Here is a 21,842-nt window from a genome sequence, read left to right as displayed (position 1 = left end):
ACCTTTGCAAATACTGCCTCCTCAGGTGCACCCTGTGGAATTCTGTCACAGCTGAGCAACCACGCTGTGTATATGCTGCCAGCAAAACTGGCCTTACTTCTCCATGGCAATCCTGGAGTACAAGCAGCCAAATTCTGGTTTCCTCCTATGTAGGAGCACAGGGTCAAGGAGAGAGTATCCATGTGTTTGCTCCCTTTCAGGGAACCCATGCTAGGGTGGCCATAATCTAACTCTAAATTAGAAGCTGCATTCTTCTTTAGCACTGATTTTGCTGTGGGTGATGGTTTTGGGGCTTTTGGGAGAATTCAGTCTGTAAACAATATAAATGAATATCTACTGTTTATTTTGTATGCCAAGATTTCTCCCATAATAGGACTTTCTCCCCTTTAGGACTTTACTATATGTTAACGTTTTAAACTCAATGCACCATTGCTCAAGAAAGCTTTTCATTACAAGCCACGCCACTCAGCCAGTTTCACTGTAAGATATATGAATCGTCATGCTGGAAATATGTAATAAATAGTGTCTTTTTTTTTTTTTTAGTCACTGATCTATAAAGCCTGCATTACCAACAAGTGCCACTATGGTTTCAATCCACTTCCAATAAAGTTAATGGAAGCAGGAATGGGCCCTAAATAAGTCTGCGTATCTTAAGGAAAACACAAATCGTCCTATATTTGGCAACAGCCAGAGTCCTCTTCAACCTCAGCCCTCAGACCTTTGCAGTATAACTAATCATGGTGTTTAGGTTTACATAGGGTTACTCTATTGTTTTTTCAAACTGTAGACTTTGTTTCCTGTTTCTCTTTATGGAACTCTGCAAAGGGTTTTGCTTTGCTTACAGTTTTGCTTTGCTTACAGTTTTGCTTACTGTTAGATGATATTTCATAAGGTAATGTACAGCACACAGTGCAAGTCACATTTCTTTTCAGTTCTACATGTACAGAATGGAATCTGAAAGCTCCCCATGTAATAATTATCTCCAGCTTGTGTACAGTTAGTGTTAAACAAGTTCTACATCTGGGGTGTCTCTTCTGAAAAAGCTCCCTTGGATATTTAGCCAGCTATGATGCAATACATCACTATAATAAGCAGAGATAGATCCAACCTAAACCTCAAATCTTTACACCTGCACATTTTTGAGAGACACAAAACTTTGAAGTTAACCCCTAAATCTGTAGGTCTCGATTCTGCTTTGCATCTTATGTACTCACCTACTGCCTGTAAAATGAGACTAAACCACTATCATTATGATGTGGTAGCTTTTTACAACCATTTATACTCACCTTGCACTGGCTTAAGTGACTATCCTGGATACAAAGTGAAAGAGAATCAGCTAAACCAAAATTGTGAGCCCTCCCAAAAGGCACTGAACTTTGGAGGAGCATAGAACCAGAGTCAGAACTAAATCTACATCCTAGTTCTGTGTTTCAGGGCCCAAATGCTATCCTGGGTAATACTAATATTTAGCTCTACACTAAGACGTGTATTCATATCTGAAAATAATGTGCACCCCAACGTGGCATATGCACTACTGATGAACATAGTTTTCCATGATAATAAAACCAAAATTCTCCAATAAAAGAGCATAAAAATCTACATTTTTCAGTGATTAAAATGAAATCCTGAATTTTAGTTTCCCTAGCCGCAATATATATAGGTATCCATTGGACACACTGTTTTATTGATATATTTACAATTTTAAGCACGTTTGAAGCCTACCAGTGCCATCAATCATTATAATAAAATACAATTAATAGAACTGCAATTTATATTTCTTACATATACCAAATACTTCTATGTATACTCTATTTTAAGATTTTTTTTAAATGCACAAAAATAAAGCAAATATTGCTTGTATATTAACATTACTCACGTTCTGAATTAATCCTGGTTTTTAGCATCTTTTCATATCTTTAATTACTCGTGACATGAAATTTGAGATGCATTAAAACATGAACACTGATTTGCAATTCTGTAAACTGGAAGCAGTTTATTGGCGTATGCTTAGCTGTGTAAATGTAAAGCTCATTCAAAAATCAACCACAAAATCAACCACGGGGAGGTTGCGTGCGTTGAACAGGTGACACTGGTACATTACAGTAACATTTGGTTAATACAGGAACTCCTCACCTAATGTTGTAGTTATGTTCCTGAAAAATGCAACTTTAACCGAAACGATGTTAAGCGAATCAGGACAGACAGAGACACAGACCCTGTGTGTCTTTAAAAAAAATGCCCATTTCCCCTTTAAGTAATTGAGGTGCACTGAATGTTCTTCAACAGTCTTCTTCTGTGAACAGTTTCTTTAAGATTTGGATTAAGAATCTTTAGGAAAAACTATGCAAGAAGGAATATGGCAGTAGAGAGTAGCAGCAGCCATCAATTATATTAATGGCAATATCAGTTATCATCCATGCTTTTCTTTCAAGTGTGCCCATGGAGGTTGTTCATTTACTGTATACCTACCTTTCATGTAGATTCTCACTTGCTTCAGACTGGATATTTGGGCAGCAAAGACTTGTTTTGCTGTTTTCTTTCTCAAAACAGCTAAACTCAGAAAATCATCCAGGTCTAGGTTATGCCTGCACCTTCTTGCCCCTGCTTTTTAACTTTTTAGCTTCTGGTGCTCACTGGCTTTCTGAATTATTTTCCATTAGAGATGGTGTCTTCCTACTAATGCCCCATTCAAAGCATCACTGATGGGTATGTGTGTGTGTTAGGTCCCCCCCTCTGAGCCTGATCCACAGAGAATGTGCGTCAGTTAGAACCCCAGTCAGAGAGCTTTAGCTCAAGCTGTAAGAAGCTCATGCTTTGAGCATGGGAGTGTGACTAGAGTGACCAGATGAGATGAAGAAAATATTAGGACACACTGGGGTGGGGGGGGAGGATTCCGCCAGCAGAGCAAAAGAAAAATAAACTGGGGCTGCCAGTGGAGTGAAATATCGAGACAAATTGCATTCCGATGAAAGATCAGTCAGATATCGGGACGGTCTCGATTTTATCAGGACATCGGGACGGTCTCGATTTTATCAGGACATCTTATCACCCTAAGTGTGACAGACAATATCCGTAATATCCTGAACAAACCTTATGGAATTAAGTTAAAGTTTATCAAATCAGGGTTAATACCATTTTTGGTGCATTGTATTACCTCCTCTAGGAGCAGGGGGATGCTTATATACTTCCTCTGTTATCAGCCCTTTGAAGCCATTCCCCTGGAGAGCTATCCATATACTGGTTCAAACTGGATTATCCAGGGACCAGCATAAATAACCTGGTTTTAAACTGGCACAAGGCCTTCTTCATGAGCCAGTAAACAGTACCCTTGCTTCATGGAGGGTCCCAATTCTTAAGGTAGGGTAGAAGGACTGATTGCATGTGCTGAGGTGACCTGTAACCACAATTCTTAATCCAAACCCCCCTTAGATGTGGGTTGGAAGGACTGTGCCTGCCAGAATCCATGTGAGGGTTGGGTTTAATTCTGGTAAGCTTATAATCATGCATGTATGTTCTTATATTGATTTTTAATATGTTTTCTCTGTAATGCTTTTACCTTAACAATAAAGTAGGCTTGCATGATGTCCTGTGTGGCACCTTATAACTGTAACAATTACACTTGTTAACCACCTCTGAAGAGAAAGCAACCGGTTGTCCTTGGGCAAACTTTCTGTGGTGGGGATAACACAGTGTAGGCAGGGAACCGTGTAGCCTGTGGAAAAAAAAATCCAGTATGAAGGGATAGAGATGCGGGTCTCCTCCCAGAAAGGCAGTGTCTGGGGATCTGGAAGCCTGAGAGTAGGTGTCCTTGCTGGATGCCTAAGAGCAAATACAGCTGCATTTGCCCTGAACAGTGACAGGGAGGCCCTCAGCTCAATCCACAGCCAAGATGGCAACCATCAAATATCCATGAGTAAGTTTTGTGGCATTTCACCTCTAATATTCATCCCTAGGCATCCATCCTTTTTTCATTCACTGGTACTTTACATGCCAAATAGTGTAAATGGCGCTACATATATTTTCTGGGTACACAAGGCAGGGGAGGAGGGAAGGAGTTGCTGTCTCTTTTGGTTCCTCTCCTCATGGCACCTGTACTTGGTAAGGGAGTGACATTCCCTCACAATAATTTATACTGAAATGCTCTGGACATTTCAGGGTGACTTTAGAATGTGGGAATGCTATTCTTGTTGACTTATTTATTTTGCTTCTTGGTAGGCTTTGTGTATTGTTAGTGCCCTGACACTAACTACTACTCATCCAGCAGACATTCTTTCAGAATCTTTTCTTTCCTGAATTTATTCTTTTCTCTTTTTTTTTCTTTGTGTAAAGGGTATGTACTGGCTTTGTGGAATCCCTGTAGCAAGTTGTGAATGATGTATGAATGGAAAAATCTTTGCCTGGTACACAGTAGGAATACAGAAAGTGCTGTGCAGTCACTGCTGTGCTATGCTTTTTCTATATATACAGAATTCATCTTGTATTCATTTTGACAAGCCCTTCAAGTCCAGAAGTCTTCAGGATGCAATGGCTTGTGTGTAAGTGTACCATTGGCCTGTACTGGAATATATATCAAAGTGATTTCTGTGCATAATTGTTCCCTCTATTGGTGAGGGTAGAAGAGTTGTTTCTTTTAGCTCTAGCTAATATGTCAGCCTGTTTAAAGCTTTAGGTACTGAATTTAAATTCCATGCAGCAAGTATACATTTGAATAATCTCCAGGGTGTCTGTTTGTTACAAGCTGTTTTTCAAACAGGGACTTGAACCCTAGACACTGATTTACTTGTTCTGAACTTGAGGACAAACTCTTTTTAAACTGGAGTGAATACTTCAGATTTGCTGTTTACCACCTTTATCACCTGTGATGGACTCAGTCCTTTTTCTTCCACTAGGCACAGACCTTTGATTTTGTACCAGTCCAACTTATGTATGGCAGGAACACAAATCATCTAGGTACGGAAGGAGCACAGGATGTGAAAAAGAAATCCAAAAGCAGACTGGAGAGGAGAATTTTAATAACTACAAGATTCATGTTCGTTTTGAGATACCTATTGTTAACTTGCAGGGGCTTTAGACTTTTGATTTCCCATGCGCTGTATCTGAAAGGGACTCCGCTGTGCTCAAATATTTCTTCAAGACAAGTGCCATGAAAGGAATTCCCATTTGATATCCCCCAGTTATACTGAGAGGTCCTCCTAAAGTGGAATGGAAGACTCCCTTCCTTCCTGTATGTTTCTGTAGCACACTGTTAATTGATTGGACTTGCTATTGTTTGATACCATCTCTGAAGAGATCGCATACTGTAAACCCAGAACTGTGTATTTCTTCTGATGGTGGATGAGTAATGTTCTTGTCACACTTCCTCTTCTGTTCTTTTGTACTCAGCTCTTGAACCCTGGCATAGAAAATGTGATGATCAGTATATCTCTCTACTCATGTTTAGGCAAATTAAGTTGATTCCGGGGACCGTAAATGTATTGTAAACATAGCTCCATTTATTGCAACCTCAGTTTGATTAAGCTGGACCGAGACTATATTTCTGGACATGCTTCAGCATATTTTTTATTTTAAGTGTGGAGCCCTGGCACTGCCTTGCCCCAATATTTTGTTGAATCGGTGTGATGGGGTCCCTGGGGTGCAGCCTGGAACTGTGGGACCACTGAGCCCTCCCAACTCACCAGCCTGGGCTGTCCCTCACACTGTGATGCAACTATCAAGCTACAGGCCTCTGGCAGGTACTGCACTTACACAGCCATCCACAGGCAGGGACACACCCAACCAAGTTACATGAATGCTCTCCTAGCAACTCATGAACCATCAGTTGAAAGGTTTCAGCCAATTGCCCCCAGTTTCCCAGCCTTGCACCCTAGAGCTGTACCATCTTCCACTGGTACAGAAGCCTGACCAGTGTAAGCTCATTGCTTAATTTGCCACTCCCTCAGTGTGGAATGGATACACATTAGCCTTTGTAATCTGAGCTGAGTTTTCCCAGGCACTTCAACCAAAGACACCACTGTTTTAGGAAAAATATAAAACAGATTTATTAACTGCAAAAAGATAGATTAAGTGATTATAAGTAGCAGGTATGGAGATAAGAGTTGATTATTTGAGAAACAAAAATAAATTTGCAGTCTAAATTCTAACTTAAACAGACTAAGCAGGATTTGACTCAAGCAGTATCTCACCCTAACAGTTGGTACAGTTCCTCAGTACACAGACTGGATCCCCTTCCAGCCTGTGACCAATCTTCCCCAGTTCAGAGTCTTTATCTTTCAGACGTTCTTCCAGGTGTTGAAATTGGGTGTGGGGAGAGGCCAAGTGATGATGTCACTGCCCCTCTTTTATACTTTCTTCCAGCTTCTAGGAAGATCCTTGCTATGATGTTGGGATTAGGCAGTCCCCATTAGTCAAGCAGTCTCCATTGCATATGTGCCTTCGCTAAGGAACGTCTGGGATAGTGGATTCTTTTTTGATGGGCCATCAATGCTCATCTGGCCAGTGATGGGTGCTCCTTTCAGTAAGGACAAAAATCTGGCTGTGAGCGTCTTGCAACCTCAGAACATATTTCAATAGCACAGATAGCAGTACTTTATATAACTTTACATACAATGATAGTACATACAATCCAACAGGATATTAATGTTCAAGACTTTTAAAATGATATTTCACAAATATACTTTGTACAACATGTCATAATTATATGACTGTGATGGAGTTTCAGGATGCTACTTTGAGGTACAGAGTGTCACAGTCAGTTCTCCTGCTGTGACAGTTTAACATACAAAGAATGTCTCTGCATTTACTTGAGTCCAGGAAAAAATGGGCAAAGAGATCTCCTATCTTCTGTTTCATGAAGGTATAGGAACACAAATCCCCTGGGATATGCCAGGAATTGGATTATCTGGTTCTAGTTACACCAATACCACAATGTTGGAGGCAGATCCCAAAATGAGGGACAATAAGGCAAAATAGCCTCTGAAACATGAGGCACAAGGAGGGACAACATTTGCTAGACATTGTCCCCTCCATCACTCCCAAAATGTTCCCATTCTCTCCAGTGTCTCCCTCAACTGCTGACAAAAAATTCTTCTTCCTTTCTCGGTGTGTCTCAGTCACCCCCCCAAACCTTGCATTTGACACATCTGGGTCTCTCTATTGCTATCCAAATGTCTTCTTCCCCTTTCATCTTCCTCACCTGAAATTCACAGATTTTCCTCTCCATTAATCCCATAGATCCCAGGAAATAAGACATTTCCTGGCAGCCCCAGGTCACTTTGCAGCTCACAGTTTCTTTTTCAGGACTCTTCAGTGTCAATCAGACACCACAGGGGGAGAAAACGGGTCCAAACCTCAAAGAATAAGCAATTGAAGTAGCTGATTGTATACAATGTTGTTGTACTATAAATGTGTATTGAGTGAGATATATAAAAACTGGCGAGATGCTGGTCGTGAATCTCATTGTGTGCAGATTATGTATAAAGAGTTATGTATGTGTGCTGGTAATAGATCCTTAAAATATGTTGTCGAGGCGGTGCATATATTGTTTAATTACAGGCAGAGGACAATGACAGTACATTTACATATAAGGTAAACAGAGAAATCACGTTAACAAAGAACAGAGGAAATAGCTTAGTTAGCTCTCTAGAGATCACAGTCTCCACCCAGGAAGCCTTCCTGACTCTCGTGGCAGAGATAATGGACTTTGGGTTATGTAGGGGGAGCAAAAACCCATTTGAGTTAACCCATCACAGAGGAGGTATAGGGTACAGCATCTTCTGAGACTACGAAAGTTTGATCTCCTAGCCTGGATGACTAGAGGTGCTGGTAATTTAATGTGAGTATGAAAACTGCTTAGGTAAAGATTGTGACTTGGTAAAATGTAGTTTTAGTCAGTGGAAAGTGTGTTTTGTTTTGTTTTGTTCATAACCATACGTGTCTCTTTTTCCCTGGCTTAGTATCACTTAAGTTTCTGGTCTTATTAATAAAGAACAGAATAATATATTCTTGCTTTATTACAAAACTATCTTGGTGCTATGTATTAAAGTGAAGTGTGAGCCCAGGTCTACACTACAAACTTATGTTGGTATGATTACATTGTGCAGGAGGGTGGAAAAGCCACACCTCTTAGCGATGTAGTTATACCAACCTAACTCCTGGAGCAGACAGAGTTTTATCAGTGGTGGGAGCTTCTCTCATCAACATAGCTATTGCTTCTCAGGAAGGTGGAGTGTCTACGCTGATGGAGAATCTCTCCCGTTGATGTAGTGTAAGGCGGTCATGGCTCTCTCCTCGTCCATCAGCACAGGAGACCACTGCCCCTCGCTACGACACTTCCAGAGTACTTCGGTTCAGGGGAAAATCAGCTCACAGTTAGCGTTCCAGGCCTGCAGGCAGGTGAGCAGCAATAAGTCTATAGGTCCAGAGCCCTCAATCAGGGCGGAGCGACACACAGTTAATGGCTCTGGCCAGTGGCCTGGGAGAGCTGCAATAAGTCTATCTGCCCGGGGCCTCAATCAAGGCAGGGCAGTGATCCGTTCAGGTACAGGGCTCTGGCCTGCTGTCAGGCAGAGCAACCATGCAGTCTAGGGGAGATTAGGTCTCTGGTGGATGAATCAACAAACCATCGGGTGCCCTAGTTCAGGCGGGGGCCAGATTAATGCAGGCTTCCTGACCACAAAGTGGTCTGCCACTGGGTCAGTGGGGATATCTGACTGCAACACACTGGCCGGCTTGCAATCATTCACACAGCCAAACCCTATTCAGATTCCCTGGGCTCTTTCCTACACTCCCAGTCCATGGGTACCTGGGTTCTGGGGTTGTCATCGGTCTCGCTTGGGTACATAGCAAGCGGCAGCCCCAAGAGCATCTCGGGGTCCCCGGTGCCTGGCAGCCCTTCTAGGTCTCTGGCACTGTAGCTGCCTCAGTCAGGTCTGGGCTCCAGCAGTGTGAGAGAGGTGTTCTGCTCCTCTGACAGTTCTGCCCCAAGTGAGCCAGATGGCTGGCCTTTTATAGTTCCTGTTCCTGCCCTGCCTCTCTGCTTCTGGCGGGGTGGCCCTGGGTATCCCTGTTCTGCCCACCAGGGGGTGGTCGCGGCTCTCTTCCTGTCCATCAGGGCAGGAGCCCATGTCCCTTTGCTATATATAAGTAGTGCCTGCACTAACTGATACATTGGCGCAGCTGCACCAGTGCAGCACCGCACATGTAGACAAGCCCTGAGTCTTCAGCTAACCTAACAGGCTAATGTGTACGCTGTCTCTTTGGAGGTTGTGAGCATCACAGTGAGAGGGACTGGACACTACAGGGAGAAGTTTCTGGGGAACTCAGGCACTGGAATTCACTGATTATTACCTGAAAGGCAAGGTTTAGACTGTCAGTCTCTCCAGGCGTTTTCTGGCAAGGCAGGCAGGCTGGTGTGTCAGAAAGCTGACACACAGCTCAGCAGCAGCAGTGCTCTCTCTTGCTGGGGCAGAGTGGTAACAGAATGGCTTACCATTTTGGGTGTCCTGAACAGAATGTCACACCTTCTTTTAGGTGATGACCATAGCATGGTGTTGGACTGGCTCCTCCTTGGGAAGGGGTGGGGAGGTTATAAAGAGATGGAACAAATGAGTCAGCAGTTGCAGACAGGTGGTTCAGATATTATGGTGGTAGTGGGTGGCAGATGATAACAGAATGAGCTAAAAATGGAAGAAAAGCAAAGGCAGTTATAAGGAGGCATATAGAGCTGATGCTGCAGGATGTTCCCATGCAGCTGCATGGGCTTTACTAATGGTGGCATGTGTACAAGTGGCCAGTAGGCAAAGGAGCCAAAGAGAGGGCAGCTTATGAGTGTGGCAGGAGAGTGGTTTATGTTCCCAAACACCTTAAGAAATCTGTGATGATCTGCATACTGTGGGGTGCTTTCAAAGTGCTCATGCCTTCACCCCCATATATAATTTGATCAGCCTCATAGAAGGAGGCTATGTGGGCATTGAGAGAAGTCTGCCACCACATGAGAAGAACACTTGGGCCTGCCCCTCAGTGATGTCATTAATACATCCCTTAGGAAGCACAGTGATGCAAAAGACTTGCAAAGTGATCATTTGGGAGATTTGATTTGAATAACCATCAATAGAGCCCAATAATCTTGCTAGCTGCTTCATGCTCTCTGTTTTCCTTCCTGAGCAAGGTCATTGGGCAGCCCATCTTCACAAGCATCTATCTTCTGCCAGTATCTGGTACCCCTAACAGAGACGTTAAAGCTATCTATGGCACAGAGACAGTTCTGTTCTCACAGCAATTTATCTCCTCATAGACACCGTTTTATCTGTTGCATAAGCACAGCCTGCCATGAGATACTGCTAATGTCATCTCCGTCCTACTTTCATAGATTAATTCATAGTCCCTTTCTAGTCATCAGATGTCCACTGACCAATGATTGCTAGCTAATATTCCAGTTACCAGTGATCATTAGCTGCTTTAAGCCGTGAGAGATAGATGGTCATTTCCTTTGGTTCTGCCACAGAATTTTATGTGCCACAGTTTCCCTTCTGTAAAACAAAAATAATAATATTTAGCTACTTCGCAGAAAACTTATGACATTCATTAACATGTGCAAAGTGCTATGTGATCTTTGGATGAGAGCTACTATATAAATTCACGGTATTATAAAGCCGATAAAGAGCTGGGCTGCATTTGTAATGAGGTGTTTTTGTTAAAATGCTTTGCACTACTCAGTCTAAGGCAGGAGTTCCCATACTGTGGTCTGCAGAAAGATAATGGTCTGCAGAGAGCCTGTTGGTCAGATTATATTGCTTAACTTTGTTTCCAAATGCTGAATCATTTAAAAAGAGAGTCACAAATAGCTTAACATATTTGTGACTACAATAGCTGTAGTTACACAGAAAAGTTATGGTCAATCACAAATGGGAGAGTGGTGCCCATGAGACCATTTCTCTATTAAGATGTAGTTCACACTGTGAAAAAATATTTGAGAATCCCTGGTTTAAGGGAAAGACCTATATCAGATTTACTGTGCTTCATTCATTAATGTTATTAATTCATTTTTTCTGCCACGTGCTTCCCCCCACCCCATCCCCCTTCTCTTATAACCCCTTTCCCCCCAAAAAATCATCAGCTGAAGAGTAACTGATCCAATGAGGGAAACGAAAACAGCCTGCGCTGAAATAATGTGCTAAAGCAGATATGGATATAGATACAAGGCTATTTAGATATTTCGGCACTGGAAGCCTACAAGCATACTATCAATGAGGGTGTCACTACCAATCCTAATCATGTTCACTTTATTGTCTGAAACAACTCCATTAAACACATTTTAGACCTAAGTCTCCTGACTGTAGGAAAACAAAACATTCTTGCTGCAGAGAAGAAATGATCAAACAGAATTCTTAATAAAGTCCTATTAGCACAATAAATCAGCTTCAACAATAAAAAGCATATAAAAATAGAGCACTTTGAGGTCACATTTAGGTTTACTTTATAGTATTTCTGATACAGCTGCAGTCAAGGCTTTCTGGGTGCATTAGGCTTATTAGAACATTCTTGACAGTGGATCATACAACATAGCCGGAGCTTTCGTCTTTCTAAGAATACCATTACCACAGCAAAACAGTGTACTTTTACACCCTGCAATAGGGTGCACTTGGCTACAGTGCTTGGTGTTGTAAGTACTGCCTAGCATCAGCCTTCAGTGATTACTTTAAGATATTTACTTTAGCACATGGCATATAAAACATTAAAAGCGTTTTGAAAATCCCTCAGTTTTTCAACTTCTGAAGGATTATTAACTTCAAAGACTGAAGAAATGTCGGCCTTCTATGTGTGGAAATGCCAGCAGCCTTTGCATATCCCCACCACAGTACCAAGCAACCCCCAGCAGAGAGGAACGATTACTGCCTCGGTGGCATGAGGATGGCTTTTGATCTCCTAACATATTGGAAATTACTTAAAGGTAAGCCATCTGCTAGCTGAGGAACAAAAATAGATTACATCACACCCTGCCAGAAAGATTGTGTTAAATCCTGTGTATCAAGGCTTTTAATAATTCTATATTAACTCAGCTAATAGGATTAGGTACACATTTTCCTTAGGCTTATTTCGCCAACTATTAACAAAAAACTTTTTTTCTGTGATGATCTGTAAAATTCCAGTGTGTTCCACTGAGAATAAAAAAAGTTCTTTCAAGAATGAAGAATTTCTTCAGATCACAATTGCTCTCCAAAGGCACTTACAGTAGGAGTGGACTTTCAGGGTGGTGCATGGAGAGTGACAAGCACTAAAGTCCTTTATTGTTAATATATTAGCATTAACCATTAACAGTGGATTGCTCGACTACAATGATGTTACCGTTACTACACAGTAAAACATAAAACTATACAGTAAAACAATATAGTAAAACGTCTATATGGAACGTTCCAGGAACTGACAAAAATTGGCTTTTTCTTGGAGGTGGCCTACTAATGAAAGTAGGGCAGAACCGTATATGTATGCCTGGGGTATGCTTTGGTTGCTGTCTCTTAAGACTGGCTATTGCTTAATAATGATGAACTTGTATCCATGCTTCATTGTTTGTTACCACGATAGCAGCTGCAGTCATGTACACATTCCTGACAAGCTGGTCATATAATAATATAATATAGTATAATTATTTGATACTCGTCCCACCCATCAGTTGCTGAGTAAATTATGAATGAGCAAATTCCCCCCACTATTCCCCCCACAGCTTTAAGGATGACTGAAAACATTTGTTAAATAAATTATTCATTATTTGTTTCTGTCAATCAACAAATAATTTATTTGTGAATAATTTTTTTTACACAGCTCAACCAGGCCTGTGCTTCATAACTAAAATGTCCTCCTGACAAATATTCATTCCATTAATTATGGTTCAGAGTTTAGCAAACATAGCTATGGTGAATAACATCTTCCTCCTTGAGCAGTTCTATTGATTTCAATGGGACTATTGCAGAGTAAAGTACTACTTACCAAGAAGGAGAGTGATATAATCTGCCCTGTATGAGCAACACATCAGACTAAGGAGTCAGAGTATGTATTTTCTGAATGATGCAAAATGAAAATTCAAGTTAACTATGGTTCCAGTCCAGAAAAACTTAGGCATGAGCTTAATTTTAAGCACATGAGTAGATTCACTAACTAAGAATCTATCTGATTATTTATGTGCTTAAAATAAAGCATGTGCCTAAGTGCTTTGTTGGATCAGGGTGCAAAGAACCATCACTAGTGTAGGAACAGGAGCTGGAGTTTGCTGGCCTGCAGTTCAATGGAGGCCCCAATTAGATGACAGCAAAACATTTATATTTTCCACAAAAGAAATCATTTCTCTTTCTGGCTTCAAATACACCATTGTGCAGATGTTGGGAAATACCACAGAGAAGAGATGTTAAGCATGGGACTATATTACAGCAAGAATTCATCCAGGATCATATTTCTAAATGTTGAAAGGCTATTATTGCAGGGAGGTCAACTTATCATTACTGAAGACGTCTCCTGGCCAGGGAGGAAGAAAGGCTTTATGTTTAATAAAAGGAGGATAGGCTGATACAAATATGATGGGCTCTACTAACACAGCCCAAGCTGGTTGGAAACATGTCAAGCTACATCTCTAATGAACAAAGCACACTAGACCTGCTTTTCAGGGAAAAGGTTTAATGTGAAAACCCCAAATACTACACAAATACCAGCTATATTCAGCTTATGGCTGAATATTGTTCTATTTATATGCAGAACAGGTAAAGTTTAGACAGTTGCAGAACAAGCATTACCACACTCTGCTAATGTGTCTGTACCCTGACCTGGAGGGATCTTGCCCTGGGATGAAAGGATAGTTTCTTCTCCATGCACATTCAGTCCTTGGGTTCTCTCTTGTGAAACAGTCTCTTTTCTGTTTGCAATTTGTCCCCACTGACAAAGTTCACTGAATAAATTGTTCACTCTAAACAGTTCCTGTAGCTTTAATTGGTCACCTTCTGACTAGAGATGAAAGGATGCTAATTTTTAATTTGAGCCAAATGGCTTCATCATCCTTCATTACTCGCTATGTTACATGAGGGAAAGCACCTTTTCCATTGAGGGGAAAAACCTCTGTGAATGTCCTAAAGCATGTCTACACATATACTTAAGTCTGCATGCCTAGAAATGCATAAGGGTCCAATTCTCATTGAAGTTTGTGGGAGCTGGATTGAGTGTTCGTATAGCACACTTATTTAGAAATGGATTTAGGTCCTAACTCTGCAACTCTTACACACTTATGTGAACACTTATTGAAATCAATGGCATGACTCATATGAATAAGTGATCACTAACATGAACAGGTGTTGCATGATCAGAGTAGATCAATAAGATTCAATATTTCACTAAAATGTAACTGCTGAAGACTGTTATAAATGGTCATATCAGTATGCCATTATAACATGAAATGTTATTTATATAACCACTGGAAGTATATATGACCTTCTGACTAGAACAAGCCCAAAGCCATACCACTTACTGAGCCACTAATTCAACAGATGCTATTTTACGCTTGAAGAATGGACCAGAATTGCAACTAAGACATCAGTATCTCCAGGACTGACCATAAGGAATTCTCCGAAACACATGCCAGCTTAACTGGTGAAAATCTAAATGCTAATATTCAGGAAGGTCTTCATTCAGATTTAAATGTCTCAATTTTTCTACATTCAGAAGTTGGTTGCAAGAAATATAGATGCCTTTTTATAATAAATTAGCTTCTCTTTTAGAGTTGTTTGTTGAAGTGGCCCTTCAAATGATTCTTATTTTTGTCACAGTTGACAAGCTTGAACTAGACAAAGGCAGGCATTTAGCACCACATAAACTGCAGAATGGAAAGTATTCCCATAAGATTTTGGTGAGAGAAAAGGTTGGCATGCTTTATTTATTTGTCCTAATTCTTCACTGAGGGAGGAATTAATACTTTTTAAAAACATGAATGTTATTAATTGTGTGTATTTACAACTCTCTCTAGTGACGACAAGCTCATAAAAACTGTAGCTAAGAACATTTAGTAGTTGTCTATTATTCTTTAAGTAATGCAAATTACTTGATTTTTCTTATTTTAATTTGCTGCTCTTGACAAATCAACATAGCTAGGGTCAAATTCTGCAGTCTGGCACATTGAGCCCTTCCTCATTCAAAATGCCCATTGATTTCAATGGACATTATGATGGAGTAAGGACTGCAAAATTTGGCCCCTAGCAATAAATGTTGCTACGTTTTATTTAAATCAATGGCATGGTTTGGTTTCCTTCAGCAACAGGTACCACCTATAAACAGTCATCCAGTTTAAACTCTCTGCTGGCCTGATCCGCCAAGGTTCTGAGCGTCACCTGTGATGTGTTGATGAGGGAATGAAGGGTATTTCAAACCTCACAAGAAATACTGAACACCTTGTAGCATCAAGCCCTAGATGAATATCCTGAGGAGGTACAGGTCTTTGCAAAATTATTAGCATTCTAGAAAACGTGATTCTTTTTGCATGGACTGAAAAGTAACATTCTCAGTGGCATTTGTCAATATTTTGGTTAAGGAGAATGCATCCATGTTAAACTTCACTAGACTGATTGGTTTAGCTTTAATTCTCGATATACACATAGAAACCTAAATTGCAATAATCTCTCAACCACTTGCCCTGGATATGTTCCTTTATTAACTCTCATGTTCATCTTTTGTGAGATTTTAGCTTGGGATACTCTACATCTCTAAGCTTCTAAGAAATGGGCAGCAGCAGTAATTTTTTAACTTTCTTTTGAAAATAAATATATGTAGATATTTAAATCATATTGGTACAAGCCACCATATCTAAGCAATTAGCAAACTGGCTACTACAGACTTTACCCCTCTAGAATATTACACCATACTTCCAGATTTTAATGACCAGCTGCATCTTTGCATCACTCTTGAGTTCTGGATATGGCATAGCTTATAGATGGATGTGTCAGTGTTTACCACTATCTACATTCTGTTGCTTCGATGTGCTTTTCTTTCCTGCCTGAGACAAAACAGCATGCAAACTGTTGATGCTCCCATGACTTTTGACCTCACCAAGCTTTGTTAGAGCATCTTATCTTTACACAATACCCACAAGCATGTATAGGACACTAGAATCAGTGTTGCAGAAATTCACTGCAGTCTTGAGTCACAGTGCTATAGGCTAAAAAGATGTGACATATATTTCCATATCAAAACAGTAAAAACCTTTCTTTCCCCTCTTCACCAATGCATAACATCCCAAAAGGCAAGAATGGCCTTCAGCTAACACAGATCAATTTTCTTTCAGCTTCAATCACCATTTAATTACTGTTGACTTCTTTAACCTTTTTCACTTCCTTTATAGATTAGGTTCCTTTATACTCTATTGCCATTTACTTTTTCTGTCACATAATCAAACTTGAAATATGATAAAATTTTCACATTTTTCTTCTTCCTTCCTGCTCTTTATGTTCAATTTACTTAAAAAAAAACCAAATTATTTCTTGAAGGAGAATAGTATTTTTAATGAGTTGACTTTTAACTTTATCATCCTACAGTATCTGCACATCATTTGCTTTAACTAAGTAATTGCTCAGATGACTGGATGGTTTGCTGGATAAAAGGACTTGCTTTTCATCTCTTGGCTCTTTGGTTGAAAAAACAACATACCAATATGCTTTTGGATGCAATGAATTTTGTTGACTCAGCTCAGTCTTCTGCAACCAGTACATGTTTCAATGCCTCTGTTGAACCTGCCCCCAGATAAAATCCAGCACATTAACATTTGTCATCAGAAGAAAGCTTTGCTCAGTGCACGTGGAAAATGAATCATCTCTGTGTATGATTGTAAAGAAATCAGGAAACTGTTCAGAGAACCCCCTCAATCAAACAGAGCATTGATTTGTCATTTATTTCTTATACTGGTCGAGCATAGACAAATCACAAGCAACCCACTGATACCAGCAATTAGCTGTTTATGCCCCTGGGACCAAACTTTGCTTGTTCAATGTAAGCATCTATTTTTTCATATTTGTCTTTGTATGTCACAGTTCACCCAGAGAGACAAGTATCTCGAAACAGCAGATTCTAAAGGAAAAATGAGAATACTGCAAAATGTTTGAAATGGTAGAATAACATTTGGCAGTTGCTCGGGTTCAATGTATTCTTTAGTGGCCACACATCATTATAAAAACAGCTTTGTTTCAAGGGATCACAACATTATAGTCCAGCCAAACCATTTCTTTATTTTACCCTATGTCCCTTGTGTTGTACATATTTACTCCTCTCTCTGTATATATCAAACTTGTACGAATCAGGTCACTCTTGAGGGGTAAACAGGATATAGAAAAGTGCAAACTCACATTTATTTTTTGCCATACAATACTTATCTGCTTTTATGGGTAGTAATTAAATAATTAAATCTCATCTTATGTTAATTATATATTACAGCACAGCAGTAGGTAGAAATTAATTCACTGGAGAAATATATATCGTTTTTGGCTTAGTTACATTGAAGTAGCCAAAATGGAGAAAAAATTCTTAAATGAACCATGTGGAAGGGAGAGCTCAGAGTATAAAAACATATGAAAAATTAATACATTTCAACTGCTTTACTATAATGTGGAGGACCACATCAATTAAAGATGAAAAAGCCCCTATAGGTCATCTAATCCGTTCTCCTTGACAATACAGAATTGTTCCTGGTGCTATATTTTCTTGTACTTTTTCCAGTCTAGCTTTAAAATTCTCAGGTGATGTGGCTTCTGCTTCTACTTAATTTATATGCTCCTAGTGGCTGGGACCTGGTCTGTAGTTATTTGTAAAACACCATGCACAGCAATGGCATTCTATAGTTAGGCCATAATTTTCAAATATATATGCCTCAATTCAGGCACCTAGACAAAATGTAGATGCCTAAATATGGTTTTAGATGCCTAACTTTAAACACCCAGGTTTGAAAGTTCTGATCATAATATATAAAAATAACTCCACCTAATATTAACTACTGCAGATTTATATTCTATCAATACTTCTTTTTAAAAAAAAGTCTTCAATTTTAACTGAAACAGTAAGGATATTTCCTATTGAACTTACAGTATCATATTGAACTTGGATATAATTGTGGGGAGTCACTTGTTCCATTTATTTTACTCAGCCTTAATTGAGTTGTAGTATGTCACGTTCGTAACATTCAGTGGGCTTGTCTACAGCAGTAAACAGAGCAATAAATCAAACCAACTGCCAGTTTCCAATCCATCCTGTATTTGTATGAAACTTAAAACCATATGGAAAGGGCATCTATTGTCTGGATATTTAAGAAACGCTTTTGAAGATTACTGCATTAGCTTAGTACAGGAAAATGTACAGTGCAGTACTATTTAGGCTCAACCGTTTGTCCTCAGTGTGTGTGGAATTAGTTTTAGACGACTTGATAGTCTCTAACATGCCTGCTAGGAATAAATATATAATGTTTATCAAATATAAGAACCTAAGTATTTCAGATTTTTTGTACCTAAATTGACAGACCACTTTGATAACTCAGGGAGGATGCTTTGACATTCAAAAGAGTTATATTATAATTTCCAACAATGCATGCTATAAAATATTTTAAGGTCTTCCACAGTGAAGATTTTAACAGTAAATAAGTAAAATACAATTAATCAAAGCTATAAGCAATGAAACAAAATTCCAAGCATCAGCTAATGCAAATGAACGGATCTTTTTTGTGTTAATATAGCTCATAAAGCTAGCAAAAGTTCAAAAAACATGACCGATTTCAAGAAGGATTAGTACCAACTCTAAATGTGCCTACTTAATCTCTGCATGATGCATTCAATTCTCTGCTATTAGATCAGGCACTTAGTTGAGTGTAATTGGATGTTAAATGTAATTTATATCATAGCTACTAATATTTACAGCATAAGTGATGTGAAGGGATTTTGTTTGACATCTGCAATATACATTGCTTATTTTAAACTGTCACTGTAACTGAGCAAGGCCCGATCATTCAAATCCAGTTACAAATTAACCTTCTCTACCCTTGGCACGTGACCAATAAGTGTGGCTATGATAGCTGAATAGTATATGGGGGACATTTTCAAAGGCACTCAGGGGAGCTGGGTGCCTAACTCCCAGTGTTTTTCCATGGGAGGTGGGGGCCTAACTGCCCTTTGTGCCTTTGAATATCTCCCCCATAGTCATAGCACTATTAAAAAGCATCTGTACATTCTTCGGTGCTGTCATTTTTAAAGCAGGTGTAGTCCAAAGGAATTCCAATTAACTACAGGAACTACCATTACAAAATGACAGTGGCAATGCATAGGCAAGATTAATTTAACTGGAGTCTTTGTGACTTGCCTATACCTAGGGCCAGATTATTCCTGTCTCTTGCATGACTGCACAGGGAGGGGGCAAGCTGCCTTTCTCATGTTCATGCCCTGCACAAGGGTAAGGGACAAGCGCAAAGGCATGAGGGCACACATCACTTCAAAGTGGGTGGAAAGTGACATGGCCCTGTCCTCTCCTCTGGCTTCTGCATGCCAGGTGCACTGGGGAACAGAATGCAGCATTCCCCTCAAAGGATAGTGTGGCCTGTGTATCTCCTTAAGCAACAAAGAAGTCCGGAAGGGATTGTTAATTGGAGGCTTATAGTGTTTTACTGAATCAGGGCCACTCTGCACAATCTAGACCTTAGAATGTTCATAGAATAGGGAACTGTATGAACCATATGAAATACCATGTATGCCAATAGAATTGTCATGCTTTTAATGGTATCTGAAGATACAGAATGTTTTGAAAGACAGTAGGTGAATTGATAATGCTGTGTTCTGAACCCAGTCCTACAAAGTTCTGAGTGCCTCACGTGAAGTGCTGAGTGCCCTCAGTGCCCATTCATTTTGGTGGGCTCTTCTGGATCATCTGCTATTGCTGGCTCTGTGGCACTGAAGAGAAGGATGAGATCATTCCACATCGTCAGCAATCCAAGCAAGGAATGACTGTGAGGAAGTCCACTCGTCATGTGGCAAGAATCTCGGCATTAGCGTTAGCCACCTGGAAACTCAGCTATTGTGCTTCTGATGCCAACCTGTCAAATGGTCTATTTTGAAAGGAGAGGAAGCAAAATGTTTCATCTGCCCTCTAAAGCTATTCAGCCCATGTTGTATTTCCATTTCACGAAGTGTAGTTTTTCACTTACAAACGTGACACGTGTGTTTACTACTCTGTGCTTCAGTGATTGTGGTGTTAAAACAGCGTTGATCAAAGGGGATCAATTGGACTCAAAGGGAGACATTGACCATCTTCTTCCACAGCTTATTCAATTGGAATTGATTTGTCTTGCTTAGAAAGGCAAAAAGAAGATGCTTTATTGGTTGGTGATGATCACAAACCACTTTCTGGAGTAATGCATTTTGTTGCAAATCAATGAGTTCTAGGTGAGGTCAGTGTCTCCTGGGGGCAAGTGACCTCCACCTCTCCATTTCATATAGCTTCAGAATGATATAGAGAGAACCATATTGCCAAACCCTGAAGTCCTTACTCAGGATAAATTCATTTGACCGTATGGTGAAATCTTTATGTTACTTATAATGTTTGCATTATATTATCTGGATATTTCAGGAGAGAAGCGACATATTACTTTATAAAATATTTAAGGTCATTTTAAAATGTTTGGTTTTGATTGGGAATGTGCTACTGTACAGTGAATGTATAGTAGTCAACACTGAAACGTAAATGGGTCCAGTTCATTCCAGATAATTCAACCAAGACTGGAGCCCATGATGGTGGTAAGGACATGGAGGGACTGAAGAGGGGCGACAGGGAACAGGAGATTGAACAGGTTGACTTGAAGATGTACTCCTTTACCAATTAGGGCGCATAGGTAGCTCTGGCCGGCATTTAAAGTTGCCAGCCCCTGTTGATGTTTAAAGTATCAATCTGCAATTTGCTTTAATTTTTTTATTCTCTCCCTAATTTTATACCTACTTGACTGAATGTTACTTCTTCCAGGTCACCAGTACAATGGTTTAAATGAAAAAGGAAACATTTATCATATTATTATTATTACATTGACAACAGCTCAACTCTACGAATGGGAAAATATCACAAATGATTATAAGAAGGTCAAAATTGCAATTGCTGTAGAAAATAGCGGTCATTGTTAAAAAACAACATTTGACAATGAATACCATAGTTACCTCTAGGTTTCTACATTGTTTCCTACTCTAAGTATAAGGGGAAATTCTGGCAATACAGCTATCACTGTGAGGTAATTGAGGTAATTGTAGTTGTTGACAAGTGATTACTTTTTAATGGTGATCACTGTATATAACAAACTAAATTGCAACTAATATTTTTTCTTGTGGCCCAGAGATTGTCATCCCTGTCTGTGCAGAGGTGTTTCCATTAATTAATACTATATTTTTCTGTCTCAAGACATTTTTTAGCTGCTAAAGTAGCTCACCCTCTTAGACCATACTTGTTGATTATTCAGTTCAGTCTTCCATGAGCGATTGTACTCTATAAAATATTTTTTGAAATCTAGTTAAATTATGTCCACATCACCCTGTCTGGAAATACCAGATGCGACTGAATGTGTTCGGTGTGAGCTTCTTTTTGCTGATTCACACTGTCATTAAGCTGTCTCTTTTAAGCATTCTATAGCTTTGTCTCTGACCCAGTGTTCTCCACTCTAATGAAACAACACATACAAGACTGAAGCTCCTTACTTTTCTGTGTCTTATCTAGATTCCCACTGACATGAATATGTATCCATCGTCAGGTAGTTCCTCAGTTTTACGGAAAAGAGAATTAAAGCTAAGGAAGAATCTAAGACCTCTATT

This window comes from Chelonoidis abingdonii, chromosome 2, assembly GCF_003597395.2.
Source record: "Chelonoidis abingdonii isolate Lonesome George chromosome 2, CheloAbing_2.0, whole genome shotgun sequence".
Lineage (NCBI taxonomy): Eukaryota > Metazoa > Chordata > Testudines > Testudinidae > Chelonoidis > Chelonoidis abingdonii.
This window is presented reverse-complemented; position numbering follows the sequence as displayed.